The 13,984-nt window shown below is 37.8% G+C and overlaps 1 protein-coding gene and 1 long non-coding RNA gene across 9 annotated transcripts in view; both read left to right on the forward strand.

Annotated features, from left to right (window-relative positions):
- The window catches only part of plecb (plectin b), a 246,872-nt gene that overhangs the window by 28,497 nt on the left and 204,391 nt on the right, over positions 1–13,984 (forward strand). The gene's annotated exons all lie outside the window — the stretch shown is intronic.
- LOC147833254 (uncharacterized) lies at positions 795–3,930 on the forward strand. Of its 2 annotated transcripts, none has more exons than XR_015945001.1 (3): positions 795–1,316; positions 1,478–1,787; positions 2,065–3,344. It is a non-coding gene; the product is annotated as an uncharacterized LOC147833254 (long non-coding RNA). The 2 variants fall into 2 exon arrangements; XR_015510881.1 differs by having other exon boundaries at positions 955–1,316; positions 1,478–1,695; positions 1,881–3,930.

The raw sequence follows: 13,984 nt of genomic DNA on the forward strand, positions 1-13,984 counted from the left end.
TAACCAACCAGAATGCAGTCAATTTTGTTTTTCAAATATTTACTTTTCAAACCCAATTTTCATATGTGACTTAAAAAGTGTGACTTTAAAAAAATGGCTTTCCATAAATCTAGAAATAACTATCTAAACCAACGTCTCTAGTCTAAAGCTGAATGTGTGTTATTTATAGACAGCTGTTGCTTTAAGATGCTGAGTGATTGTGGCCTTGCTGCTCACAGTTGTTTTCTGTTTTGTTCTCCTCTGATTGGTCTTCAGATTCTCTGTCAGACTATTGTATTAAAAGAATGAGCTAATTACATTGTGCAAACTCTCAAACAGAGACACGGCTCTTCATTTTTTTTACAACTACCTCTCTATATAGGCAGTTAAAAAATATCTGTGTCTGCCTTATCATTTTTGTCTCTTTAAATTGACCAAAATTGTTACCATGCTGGATAAGATGATCAGATTATGTAGTTTAACAATGCTTAGTATAAACATTCTCTGTTAACTCATGTTTGAATCTAGAGTTTGTGACTCTCTGGACTACATACATCTGAAAGTGTGACATGTACAGCAATCAGCCAATCACATGACACACGAGTGCAGCAAACAGCCAATCACATGACATGAGTGCAGCAAACAGCCAATCACACGTGCAGCAAACAGCCAGTCATACCCCGTGAGTGCACCAAATAACTAATCATGACACAAGAGTGCAGCAAACAGCCAATCATGACACAAGAGTGCAGCAAACAGCCAATCACACGACACATGACTGCAGCAAACAGCCAATCACACGTGCAGCAAACAGCCAGTCATACCCAGTAAGTGCACCAAATAACTAATCATGACACAAGAGTGCAGCAAACAGCCAATCATGACACAAGAGTGCAGCAAACAGCCAATCACACGACACATGACTGCAGCAAACAGCCAATCACATGACACATAAGTGCACCAAACAACCACTTACGACAGATGAGTGAACCAAACAGCCAATCACATGATTGCAGCGAACAGCCAATCACGACACGAGTGCACCAAACAACCAATCACATGACATGAGTGCACCAAACAACCAATCACATGACACATGAGTGCACCAAACAACCAATCACGACACAAGAGTGCACCAAACACCCAATCACATGACACATGAGTGCACCAAACAACCACTTACGACAGATGAGTGCACCAAACAGCCAATCACATAAGTGCAGCGAACAGCCAATCATGACACGAGTGCACCAAACAACCAATCACATGACATGAGTGCACCAAACAACCAATCACATGACACATGAGTGCACCAAACAGCCAATCACGACACAAGAGTGCAGCAAACAGACAATCACATAACACATAAGTGCAGCAAACAGCCAATCACATGACACATAAGTGCAGCAAACAGCCAATCACATGACACATAAGTGCAGCAAACAGCCAATCACATGACACATAAGTGCAGCAAACAGCCAATCACATGACACATAAGTGCAGCAAACAGCCAATCACATGACACATAAGTGCAGCAAACAGCCAATCACATGACACATAAGTGCAGCAAACAGCCAATCACATGACACATAAGTGCAGCAAACAGCCAATCACACCACGTGAGTGCACCAAGCAACCAATCACATGATACACGAGTGCACCATACAACCAATCACATGACGTGAGTGCACCAAAAACTAATCACATGACACATGAGTGCACCAAACAACCAATCATGACACATGAGTGCACCAAACAATCAATCACAACACAAGAGTGCAGCAAACAGCCAATCACGCGACACATGAGTGCACCAAACAACCAATCATGACACATGAGTGCACCAAACAACCAATCACGACACAAGAGTGCAGCAAACAGCCAATCACGCGACACATGAGTGCACCAAACAACCAATCATGACACATGAGTGCACCAAACAACCAATCACGACACAAGAGTGCAGCAAACAGCCAATCACGCGACACATGAGTGCACCAAACAGCCAATCACATGACACATGAGTGCACCAAACAACCAATCACGACACATGAGTGCACCAAACAACCAATCACATGACACAAGAGTGCAACAAACAGCCAGTCCCACACCATTAGTCAGTTACGCTAGTGGGGTGATGTAGTGAATAGTGAATGAGGGCATAGGGGCTGATTTCAGACTGACATATACTTGATCTTATCTGCTTAAAACTCAAACTGGCTTTGTGCAGCAGGCCTCAGGTTTCCCACAGCGCGTGTTTCGTCCTCAGTTTAGTGTTTTTCAGTGTGCTTCTGTTAACGTGGCCAGAATAAATATGACCCACTGGGGTTTGGGTCTGGTTAGTGTGGGTCAGTGTGCTTCTGTTCCGACAGTGGAAAGTATTTAGTGCAGTGTAAAGCGTCTGTAGCTCATCTGTGTCCTTGTGGAAACTCGCTCTGGTCTGACGTTCACGCGCAACTGAACTGCATGAACACCTCCCGCGGTTGCCATGGAAACATACCATAACAGCAAAGTTCCTAGTGAAAGATAGTTGAGATGGACAGATTCAGCGCTGTCTGTCATCAGGAGAGAAATGTAAACCATGTTTGCCTTCTGGACCGACTGAAACTGATTGTGACGCTCTCTTGTTTATCAAGCCATGACCATTGACAGTGAAATTTGCTGTTTGAAGTACACATGAAATCAAAACTAATCCTTTTGATTCTGTCAGCTCACGTCGCTAGTTTTGTGGTGCATAATTCATCTGTGCATGTCATTAAGAACAAATAATTGTTTGCCTTTGTAATCAGGGTGCGAGTTAAACATTGGCGATCAGGGGGGTCAAGTTTTTATGTTCGGTAATATGCCTCAGTGAACCAAAGTTATATATCTAATTAATTTATTTACATCTACTTTATTAATTGAGGCGACGCAGTGGCGCAGTAGGTAGTGCTATTTCCTCACAGCAAGAAGGTGGCTGGTTCGAGCCTTGGCTGGGTCAGAGTTTGCATGTTCTCCCTACGTTCGCGTGGGTTTCCTCCGGGTGCTCCCGTTTCCCCCACAGTCCAAAGACATGCGGTACAGGTGAATTGGGTAGGCTAAATTGTCCCTAGTGTGTGTGTGTGTGTGAATGAGTGTGTGTGGATGTTTCCCAGAGATGGGTTGTGGTTGGTAGGGCATCTGCTGCGTAAAAACGTGCTTGATAAGTTGGTGGTTCATTCCGCTGTGGCGACCTCGGATTAATAACGGGACTAGAGCCAACAAGAAAATGAATGAATGAATAAATTATTAATCGAACTTTTTTAAGGTATTGCTTTTTCTACTCTTTTAGCTAGACGAGCCATTCTTATCAAATGGAAACAGGTGATTCCTCCATCAGACACTGTAAAAAAAAACAAAAACAAAAAAAAAATGCAGCTGTGGTTGCCAGTATTTCACCATTAAAAATACGGTACAAACCGTAAAAAAAAAAATCTAATTTTTACAGTAAACTACCAAATTTCATTAATGTATAGATGTAATATGTCTGTATTTTGAACTGCCAACATCTTCACATCTTTTGTTACAGAGAAAGACACTTTAACAAAGTCATGTGCAGGTGGTGATATTGAGAAAGTTACATAATGAACCAAAGCTCATCACAAACTAGATTTCCCGCAAGCAGGAAAGTGTATCAGTAGAAGGAGCTCAGTGTCATTCACACAGCTAATAAACACCAGTATGAAAGTCATGAAATAAACATTGTTTATCAACATTAGATGTAACATAAACCTCTAGCGTACATCACTGATGGGGAAACTACGGTGGCCTGGACGTGCAAAAACACAATTTTGTAAAAAATTACAAAAAGTGTAAAACATTTTTACAAAGCTCGAGGGAAATGTACATTTTGCTAAACATTTTTACCTATCATCAGACACAATTAAATAGGAAAAACTATTTTACCAAGGACGAAACAAATTTACATTTTAGAAAAAAAATTAACAAGACGCAAAACACTTTTACAAGTCCCGAAACAAATTTACAATTACAGATTCCTTACGGAAAGGCAATGTACCACACACCGGAAGTGTGCTGATCAGTATGTAGATTTTTGCTTATTACTCAAATTTCACTGGCAGTGGCGCAGTAGGTAGTGCTGTCGCCTCACAGCAAGAAGGTCGCTGGTTCGAACCTCGGCTCAGTTGGCATTTCTGTGTGGAGTTTGCATGTTCTCCCTGCCTTTGCGTGGGTTTCCTCCGGGTGCTCCGGTTTCCCCCACAGTCCAGAGATATGCGGTACAGGTAAATTGGGTAGGCTAAATTGTCCGTAGTGTATGAGTGTGTGTGTGGACTAAGCCGACAAGAAAATGAATGAATGAATAAATGTGGAGACAAATCTTGCTTTACTTAACATGATCTGAATATAAATGCACTCATTGCTTACTGAATGTTAGCTTCCCGATCAGGTTTCACTTAAATCCTGACCTTTCCCGCTTATTAAGTATAACACTGCAAGAATGTGCATTTAAACGCATCATATATGTGAACATATGGCATTCTGAGCAGGGTCTGGGATTGTCTTGTTCAGTGTGTGTGTGTTTGAACGAGTGTGTATGCTGTGGTGTGTGGTTTGCAGCAGCAGCAGGTGTCGGGGCGTCAGTGAGCCGCTGTAGACGGAGATCATTAACACCGGCCTGTATATACAAACTCTCCTCATGTAAACCCCCAAAGCGCTTAAAATAACTGCATTTTGCCCCCCCCTGCTCACATGGCCTCCAATTAAACAACTATTTTTGGCCTTTGGCAGTCTTGATTGTTTAGCAAGGAGCAATTTAAATACCACTGTATTTTTGGCACTAAAGAAACAAACTAACACACAGCACAAAATGATTTTTGTCTTGTTTCTATAGTCTAAATATCGAAAAGTTCTTAAACCAAGAAGCATTTTACAGTAATGAAAATGTATAGCACTATATTCATAATAATTCTTGTTCCAAAGCAGCTTTACAAAAGGTGCACATTATTGCATTACAATCAAAATCATAAAATGTAAGGTTATTATCATAATTTTATTAGTTGCTAATAACTTTAACTAATTAACTAGTAGCGAATAGCTTCTAACAGTTAATGCTATTTTATATAAACATAGTTAACCTGCAGTTATATAGTATATACTGTTGGTGATGTCTGTATGACATTATGATGAAGGCTATTCCAGAGTATAGGAGCCATATATGCGAAGGCGCGACCTCCTTTAGTGGACTTTGCTATTTTGGGTAATACCAGAAGCCCTGAGTTTTGAGATTGATCTTTTTTTTAAAAGATTTACTTTTGGTCTTTTTTTTAAGTAGATAGCACAGTATTATAAACAGGAAGTGAAGTGGGAGAGAGACAGGGGGTAGGGGCGGGATATGTCCTCGAGCTGGGATTCAAACTCGGGAGGCCCTGAAGTGCAACTGCAACACATTTCAGCGCGCTAACCACTAGGCTAGAGCTTAACTGGCAGCCAGTGTAAGGAAGATAAAACTGGGGTTATATATTCTAGACCTGGTAAGAACTCTGGCAGCTGCATTTTGCACTGAAGTTCATTAATAGAAAATGATGGGCAATTAGCTAACAGAGCATCACAGTAATCCAGTCTAGAGGTCATAAAAGCATGAACTAGCTTTTCTGCATTTATGGAGTGGTACCTCTGTCCACTTACCTCCGTATGTATTGATTTTCCGGTGTCACTGGTTTGCTTGGAAGCTCACCTTGAATGATGCTGTACTTGGGACATGGAGTCGATGGGTTAGACTCTAGCGAAGGACCAGGTAAAACGAAACCCAAGTAAAGTGACTGAAATGGCACATCTCTTCTAGTTTGCTTTTGAGAACACATATTGGTTGGGTTTGAGGAAGTAGTTTGGGTCAGTTGAAATCAAGCTAATATATTATGCATGGCAACAAGCTGACCGACTTCTCTCACAGACATGCAGGAGAAATACATAAACATATGCAGAAATGTACACGCCCTCTGGTGGATTTACAAGAAATGACAGATTATGAGAAAATGTACCCCAGTTACGTATTTGAAATGTGGACTTGGACCTCTCTTGGACTTGGGAAAACCAAAACTACAAGACAACATAGTCATATTTGTCGGTTCTCAAAAATGTAGTCCTGGGAGCATATTTCCAATGTTCAAATATTTTAAGGCAAACTGTGTGAATTGCAAGATGATTTTTTTCAGTGCATTCACTAAATATTTCTTATTGAAACTTTGTAGCATTCACAATACTTTTGTTCAAATGCCTAGTGCTCAAACTAAATCCTGTAAATCAGTCATGGGATAATGCTAGATGCATTTTAGGATTGTATGTGCATTTCCAATAAATTTAATTCACAAAACCACATGTGCACATGCAGTTAAGGTCAGAATTATTAGCACCCCTGTATATTTTTTCCCCCAATATCTGTTTAACAGAAAGACATTTTTTCAGCACATTTCTAAACATAATGATTTTAATAACTCATTTCTAATAACTGATTTATTTTATCTTTGCCATGATGACAGTAAATAATATTTGACCAGATATTTTTAAGCATACTAGGATTCAGCTTAAAGTGACGTTAGGCAAGTCATTGTATAATGATGGTTTGTTCTGTAGACCAGGGGTTCCAAAACTTGGCATTGTCACAATGCCAGTGACTCACGACCCCCAATATCCTCTGAGGTGGTTATAAATACAGAAACCTTGCATGCAATGGCACACACACCAACAGACCCAAGTCTTTCTTCATTTAATTTTTTATCTATGTCAGTGCTGTAAATGTGCCAGAAAGTTTAACCTGGTGTTATAAAATCAATCTGCTGCATCTGATGCTATTGCTGTGCCTACAATATAATGTAATTACCCCAGGAGTCGCAATCCAATAGAACTAGTAACTATAAGCTACTATAGTAGCTATATAGTGTATAGTAACTATAAACGACTATTTTTTGTCTTCAGTAGGTATGGATAAAATATGGTAATTCTTATGATTTAATAAAAATAAATAGATTTTTGGAAATCACCAGGCGACCCCCCCCCCCTCCTTCATTGCCCTGCGACCCTTCGGGTTGCCCCAGCTCCCACTTTGAGAACCACTGCTGTAGACAATTAAAATAAATATAGCTAAAGGGGGTTAATAAGTTTGACCTTAAAATTGTTTTAAAAATTAAAAACTCTAGCCGAAACAAAACAAATAAGACTTTCTCCAGAAGAAAAAAAACAATATAGGAAATACCTAAACAATTCCTTGCTCTGTTAAACATCATTTGTGAAAATATCTGTAAAATAAAATCCACAGGAGGGCTAATAATTTTTGACTTATGTGTGTGTGTTTGCTCATAACAGAGATCGGTCTCTCTGCTGTAGATTGTAATAGTGATGTTCATATCATTGTTTTACACTTCCAGAACAGTCTCTGCTGTACAGGTTTATATTTTCACAGATCAGTGAACCGCTTCAGCTTCTGCTCGTCCCCTTATATGGCTGCTTCATTTCAAAGGCTTTTCCTACCCACAGAGTCATACAGTTCAAAATTATTCGCCCTCCTGTGATTTTTTTTCTTTTTCAACTATTTCCCAAATGATGTTTAACAGTTCAAGGACATTTTCACAGTATTTCCTGTAATGTTTTTTATTCTGGAGAAAGTCTTATTTGTTTTTTTTCTAAAATAAAAGCAGTTTTTAGTTTTTAAAAACCATTTTAAGGTCAACATTATTAGCCCCTTAAGCAATATGTTTTTTTTTTATTTACTACTGAACAAATATATACAATAACTAGACCCACACGGAATCTGCACGCACTGAATTTAGCAGATTTTCCACAGATTTTCAGCAGATTTCCACAGATTTTTAGCCCCTCATTGATTCTGTTTATTTACTTGAGTAAATGTGTGTAAATCTATATGTATTTAGTTTTTAATAATTACAGTATTATTATTGACTAATATGAAAATGCTCATCTGATTTATGTACAATGCGGTTTGTACAGTACTATTTTCTGTCTTTTAGTAGGTATATTGTATGACAAACTTGCTTTGTTTACCAGATAAAGTGGATCTAATTGGATTTGCCTTTTACACATTAAATAAAAGTTAAAAAATATATTATTTTTTATTTCATATATTAAGGTTTTATTTATGATACTTCCAAGATAATTTTGCAGAAATCTGCAGATTTTTACCAAAATTCTCCACAGAAATAGCAAAAAATGTCTGCAGATTCCGTCTGGCCCTAACAATAACTTATCCTAACTTGCCTAGTTAACCTAATATTACTACAGTTGAAGACAAAATTGTTGGAAATTTGTATTGTTTTTTAACTATTTCAACACACTTTCAAACATAATAGTTTTAATAACTAATTGTTTAATCTGATGACGGTATATAATATTTTACTAGCTAATATTTAATGACTTAACTAGATTAATTATGCAAGTCATTGAATACAAGTGGTTCATAATGTAACCAATCAAAACATAATATATTCTTAAGGTAGGCTGATAATATTGATCTTAGTAAAGGATGAGCCGGTATGAGATTCTGATGGTATGAGAACCTGGATAAAAATATCATGGTTTTACAGTATTGTGATCGCTGCTCTAAAATATAGTCTTTGGTAAAAAAAAACAACTTTTTTCCCTCTTGAACACAAAATATTTTATTTTGAGAAACATTTTAAATATTTTGGAACAGTAAACATGTCCTGCTAAATAATTTAAATAAATCATTGACCTCTGCTGTCTTCATTTGTTTCTAAAACACAGATTACTTTACAATTTAAAACTGCAATCAAGGGATATTTTTAGCTGGAGATACTGTTGTCCTAAAAAATAAAACAAAATAACCATAAACATAAAGTCTTGCATATACTGTAAGAACGGTATAGCAGAAAATGTTGGCGGTTATAAAACCTTAACGTTTCCATACCGCGGTATACATTGAAAAAGGTTATCGTCCCATGCGTAGACCTTAGACATTTTCACTCTATCATTCTTATTTTTTTTTACTTCAGCCAGACTAAAATAAATCTGTCCAGAAGAGAAATAGAATTGAAATATGGTGACAAACATCCATAAAAATTCACAGGATCTTATAATTTTGTCTTCAAATGTACATTACATTTCCCCTGTTTTTTCACACAATATTTACATAGTAACAGAACCTGCTTGGGCCAGAAAAAACTAATGTTTCTTAGAATCTCTGACTGTACGTTTGGCCAGTATCATGCTGTGTCATTTGCTTATGCAGAGTTTCATTGTTGTCATATGACTTGGTAAAGATGCTCAATGGTATGAACATAACAATACAGTTTCACTGATTATACATTAGCGTCACGGTGGCGCAGTGGGTGGCACAATCAGCTCACAGCAAGAAGGTTGCTGGTTTGAGCCTCGGCTGGGTCAGTTGGCATTTCTGTGTGGAGTTTGCATGTTCCCTCCGTGTTTGAGGGGGTTTCCTCTGGGTGCTCCGGTTTCCCCTACAGTCCAAACACATGTGCTATTGTGTTTTGGTGAATAGGTAAATTAGGTATGCTAAATTGTCCGTAGTGTATGTGTGTGAATGAGTGTGTGTGGATGTTTCCCAGTGATGAGTTGAATTTGGAAGGGCACCCGCTACGTAATACATGTGCTGGATAAGTTGGTGGTTCATTCCACTGTGGTGACCCCAGATTATTAAAGGGACTAGGACGAAAATAAAATGAATGAATGAATGAAGAGCAGTTGTGTAAAATTCCTGTAAAATTACACAGCGCATGGAAAATACTGTTATTGTCAATATAACACATGAGCATGTTCAGGAAAGGGAGTGGAGCAGTAAAAAACATATCAGCTTTTGTCTCTTTAAATGTGAAGAGTTTCAGCGTGTATCCGTTTGACCTTTGTTTCCTGTTTGTTTTTAATCTATTCATGTGTTCAGTGTGTTATTAAAATATCAGTCCTTTTTGAAAGCTGACACAAAAGATGAGAAATGTGTGTGTGTGTGTGTGTGTGTGTGTGTGTGTGTGTTTTATTCCTGGTGTTTCAGTGTTATGAAGCAGCTCAGTCCCGCAGAAACTGACACACACTGCAGCTTCCTTATTAGGAGTTTCTGCTGAAAGACTTCACATAGTTGTGAATTGCATTGATCTGATCTAAAGAATGCATTCATTGTGAACAGACAACGCTGCTTCTGTTAAGTGTGTGTTTGTTTTGATGGAAGTCACTTTATCTGTGTCATTGTGTGTTTGTTTAATCATTTAACTAAACTAAACATGTTGAGTTGAACATGGGCTCAAAACGCACTTTACAGACACACACACAGACAAACACACACACATGTAACTTGATAAATATGGACAGGTGTCTTCACATCGATAAAATATATGAACTTGAACCTAAAAAATAAGGTTTTGCAATCTTATTTTGCTAATTTTTTAAATCTTAGTTCTTAAATAATCATTAAAAGCCATTTAAACAATAGTTTTAATTTCCAATAACCAATTTCCTAATTTTATTTTAGATGTATTTTTTTATCTTTCATATTTATTCATTTATATAGTTTTTTACTTTCATGAATACTAGTGTTCAGCTTAAAGTGCAATTTAAAGTCTTAATTAGGTTAATTAGGAAAGTCATTGGACGAAAGTCTTTATTTCAATCTTCATTTCTTAAGAAAGCTAATAATATTGACATTAAATACTTAGAAAAACTGCTTTTATTTTAAACAAACTAGTAGAAATAAGACTTTCTCCATAGAAAAAAAAATATTATAGTAAATACTGTAAACAATTTCTTTTCTCTGTTTAACGTCACTTGGGAAATACTTGAAATAGAATTAAACTTTCACAGGAGGGCTCCTAATTTAGCCTTCAGCTGTATCTCTATATCTGTCATCGTCACACTCCATTTAATCTCATCTACAGGTAAAGCCTCTTTGTTACAGGGAAATCAGCAAATCAGCCACTTTTACTGATATACATCGACCAACAAACAGATGTAATTGCATTTCTCTTTAAATGCTGATTGCCATGTCACAAGGTCATCAACATCTGCTAGTTTTCATTGGTTAGGGAGTTGAACTTGTAATTCAACGGTTGTAGGTTTGATTCCCTGAACTAAAGGTGTGTGTGTGTGTGTTTGTGCGCTCACTTTTCACTTATGTCAGAAATCAGATCAAAAGCTATTTTCGAGTATGGGTAACTTAACTTTTTTGTGTGTGTTTAGACTGTTTAGACTAAAGCAGGGGTGGGCAATCTCGGTCCTGGAGGGCCGGTGTCCTGCACAGTTTAGCTCCAACCCTATTCAAACAGACCTCCCTATAGAGTTCAAGTGATCTTGAAGACACTGATTAGTTTGTTCAGGTGTGTTTGACTAGTGTTGGAACAAAACTCTGCAGTGACACCGGCCCTCGAGGATCAAGTTTGCCCATCCCTGGACTAAAGGCTGGCATAAAATGCTATTTTTTTTATAATCCTGAACGACTGCATGAACATGGCTCCCATGTCACCCTGTAAGATCTCAGTTGTCATAAAGTCAGACTGAACGACAATGAAGACGCGCCAAGCACGAAAGAAAACACCCCTGGAGTTTGACGTCACCCACCAGTGACACTTTCACTATCCCGCGTTCTGAAATGATTCCTCCCAGCAAACAATCTGCAGAAACAATTTTGCATACGGCGTGTCTCAATAATAAAGCCAGGAAGAAAAAAACAGTTTTAACATTTCCTGCGGTCGTTTGAATTGTCGCATGGATTGCATCATTAAATTCAGATCTCCTATTGGTTCTTGGATTGACGCTCAGCTGTTGTCACACTGCAGCAAAGTGTCTGAAATCTGCTGACACTGCCAGAACCTCATCGGAGGACAAATCTGATCGCAACGAGCACTAAGCATCTGTCTGTAATCATGTCAAACCAACAATCAAAGATCATCGATTTTAGCCTAGGACTTCAGGATTCTTTCAGGATTTCCCGAATTTATCTAAACAAAATCGTAGTGTTTGGACTCTCAGTAGTGATTATTACATCACACTGAACTGAGCTACACTGAGTTTAAACACTGAAAACTGGACTGACACGGTTTCAACTTACTAGGGCTGTTTCTCAATATGCGTTCTTCAGCGGTCTTGCGTCCTTGTGTTTTCATGTAACGTCAAAGTTCAGTTCCAATACTCAAGATCACAAAAACGGAGGACGCGTGAAACTTCTCGGATGTGTTCTTGATATCGAGGACGCACCGATGCAGACTTGAGCACTGATCTCACTCTAGAAGTCCCAGAAGTCATCGCGACTAGAGCATTTTATTTAGATTTATTATTAAAGTTCAGAGATATCACATTTATTTCAGGAGTTTCCCTAAATGACACGGTGAATATAAATATTACCATGGACATCTTAATAAAGGAATAAACACATTAAGGGTGTTTATTTGCTGAAATTCGCATTAAAATCTATTAGATTTTTATTGTGCAATGTATATTTATAATGTTTTTATGCAGAGTATACATTTTGAATAGGGGAAAAATAAATTGTTGTATGAAGGCTGTAATGTTTCAATAATTTTCCATTTAAAACCCGTGAAGGTCACGTGACCATCAGGAAGAACGCAGCATCTCATTCCTCAGAGGACGCGTTTTCTGTTCTCGTGGTCTTCAGAGTTCGTTCTTCCGAGGACACCTGGCAAGACCGGTCTACAGAAGAACGCAAGTCCGTTCTCTGTGTTCTTGGAATTGAGAAACAGCCTATGATCTTCTTTGTGAAGCTGCTTTGACACAATCTACATTGTGAAAGCGCTATACAAAAAAGGTGAATTGAATTGAATTTAATATTAATTGAATTAGAAAACTACTCAGCAGTTGGCGAGTAAAACGTTTTTTTTTTAGAGTATAGTGTCTTGAAAGATAGCTGTCGTCATGACTGTTACATACTGTCGTCATGGCAAACACAAAAGATTTTTTCCAAATAAGCTATTAAAAATCTGTTAAACACCACTTGGGAAATATTGAAAAAGTGATTCAAATTTATTTATGTAGACTAGCAAGTTAGTAACTTTGTAAACAGATTTGAACAAGACACAGCATATACAGCTGAATTCTGAATTATTAGCCCCCCTGAATTATTACTCCCCCTGTAAATTTTTTCCCCAATTTCTGTTTAACGGAGAGAAGATTTCTTCAACACATTTCTAAACATAATAGTTTTAATAACTGATTTATTTTATCTTTGCCATGATGACAGTAAATAATATTTTACTAGATATTTTTCAAGACACTTCTATACAGCTTAAAGTGATATTTAAAGGCTTAACTAGGTTAATTAAGTTATCTAGGCAGGTTAGGGTAATTAGGCAAGCTATTGTATAGCGAGGGTTTGTTCTGTTGACTATCAAGAAAAAAAAATAGCTTAAAGAGGCTAATAATATTGACCTTAAAACTGTGTTAAAAAATTAAAAACTGCTTTTATTCTAGCCAAAAAAAAAAAAGACTTTCTCCTGAAGAAAAAATATTATTAGACATACTGTGAAAATTTCCTTGCTCTGTTAATCACCATTTGGGAAAAATGTAAATAAGAAAAATCAAAGGGGGGCGAATAATTCTGACTCCAACTGTATGTGTCTGAAAGTGTTTCTCAGCATGACATGATTTTTCCGCTGTGATATTAGCACTTAAGCTCGATGTTATGTAAGTCAGATCTGTGGGATTTCCCTTGTTCCTTGGCTTTCAGTCACACTGCTGTCTTTGTGGTGGATGGAAATCACGGATCCGTCTATTAATGTCTGAACGTGAGCGTCTGTGGCTCTCGTAGGTAAAATCTGGCCGCACAAAGAGCTTCTGTGTTCTGAGGCAGCCCTGACCTCCAGCTCTGCTCTCTGACAGACACGTACAGTAGTGAAACTGTAATTATTCATTCAGCAGCTGCCTTCATTCAAGGCTACGTCCAGCACTTCATCATTAGAGCTCATGAAACTTCATTGTGAAGATATTATTGATCTGAAAGGCCAGTGGTTATAATAAGGCTCAGGTAGCAGAAGAAGAC

Source organism: Danio rerio, chromosome 16 (assembly GCF_052040795.2).
Source record: "Danio rerio strain M-AB ecotype USA chromosome 16, GRCz13ab, whole genome shotgun sequence".
Lineage (NCBI taxonomy): Eukaryota > Metazoa > Chordata > Actinopteri > Cypriniformes > Danionidae > Danio > Danio rerio.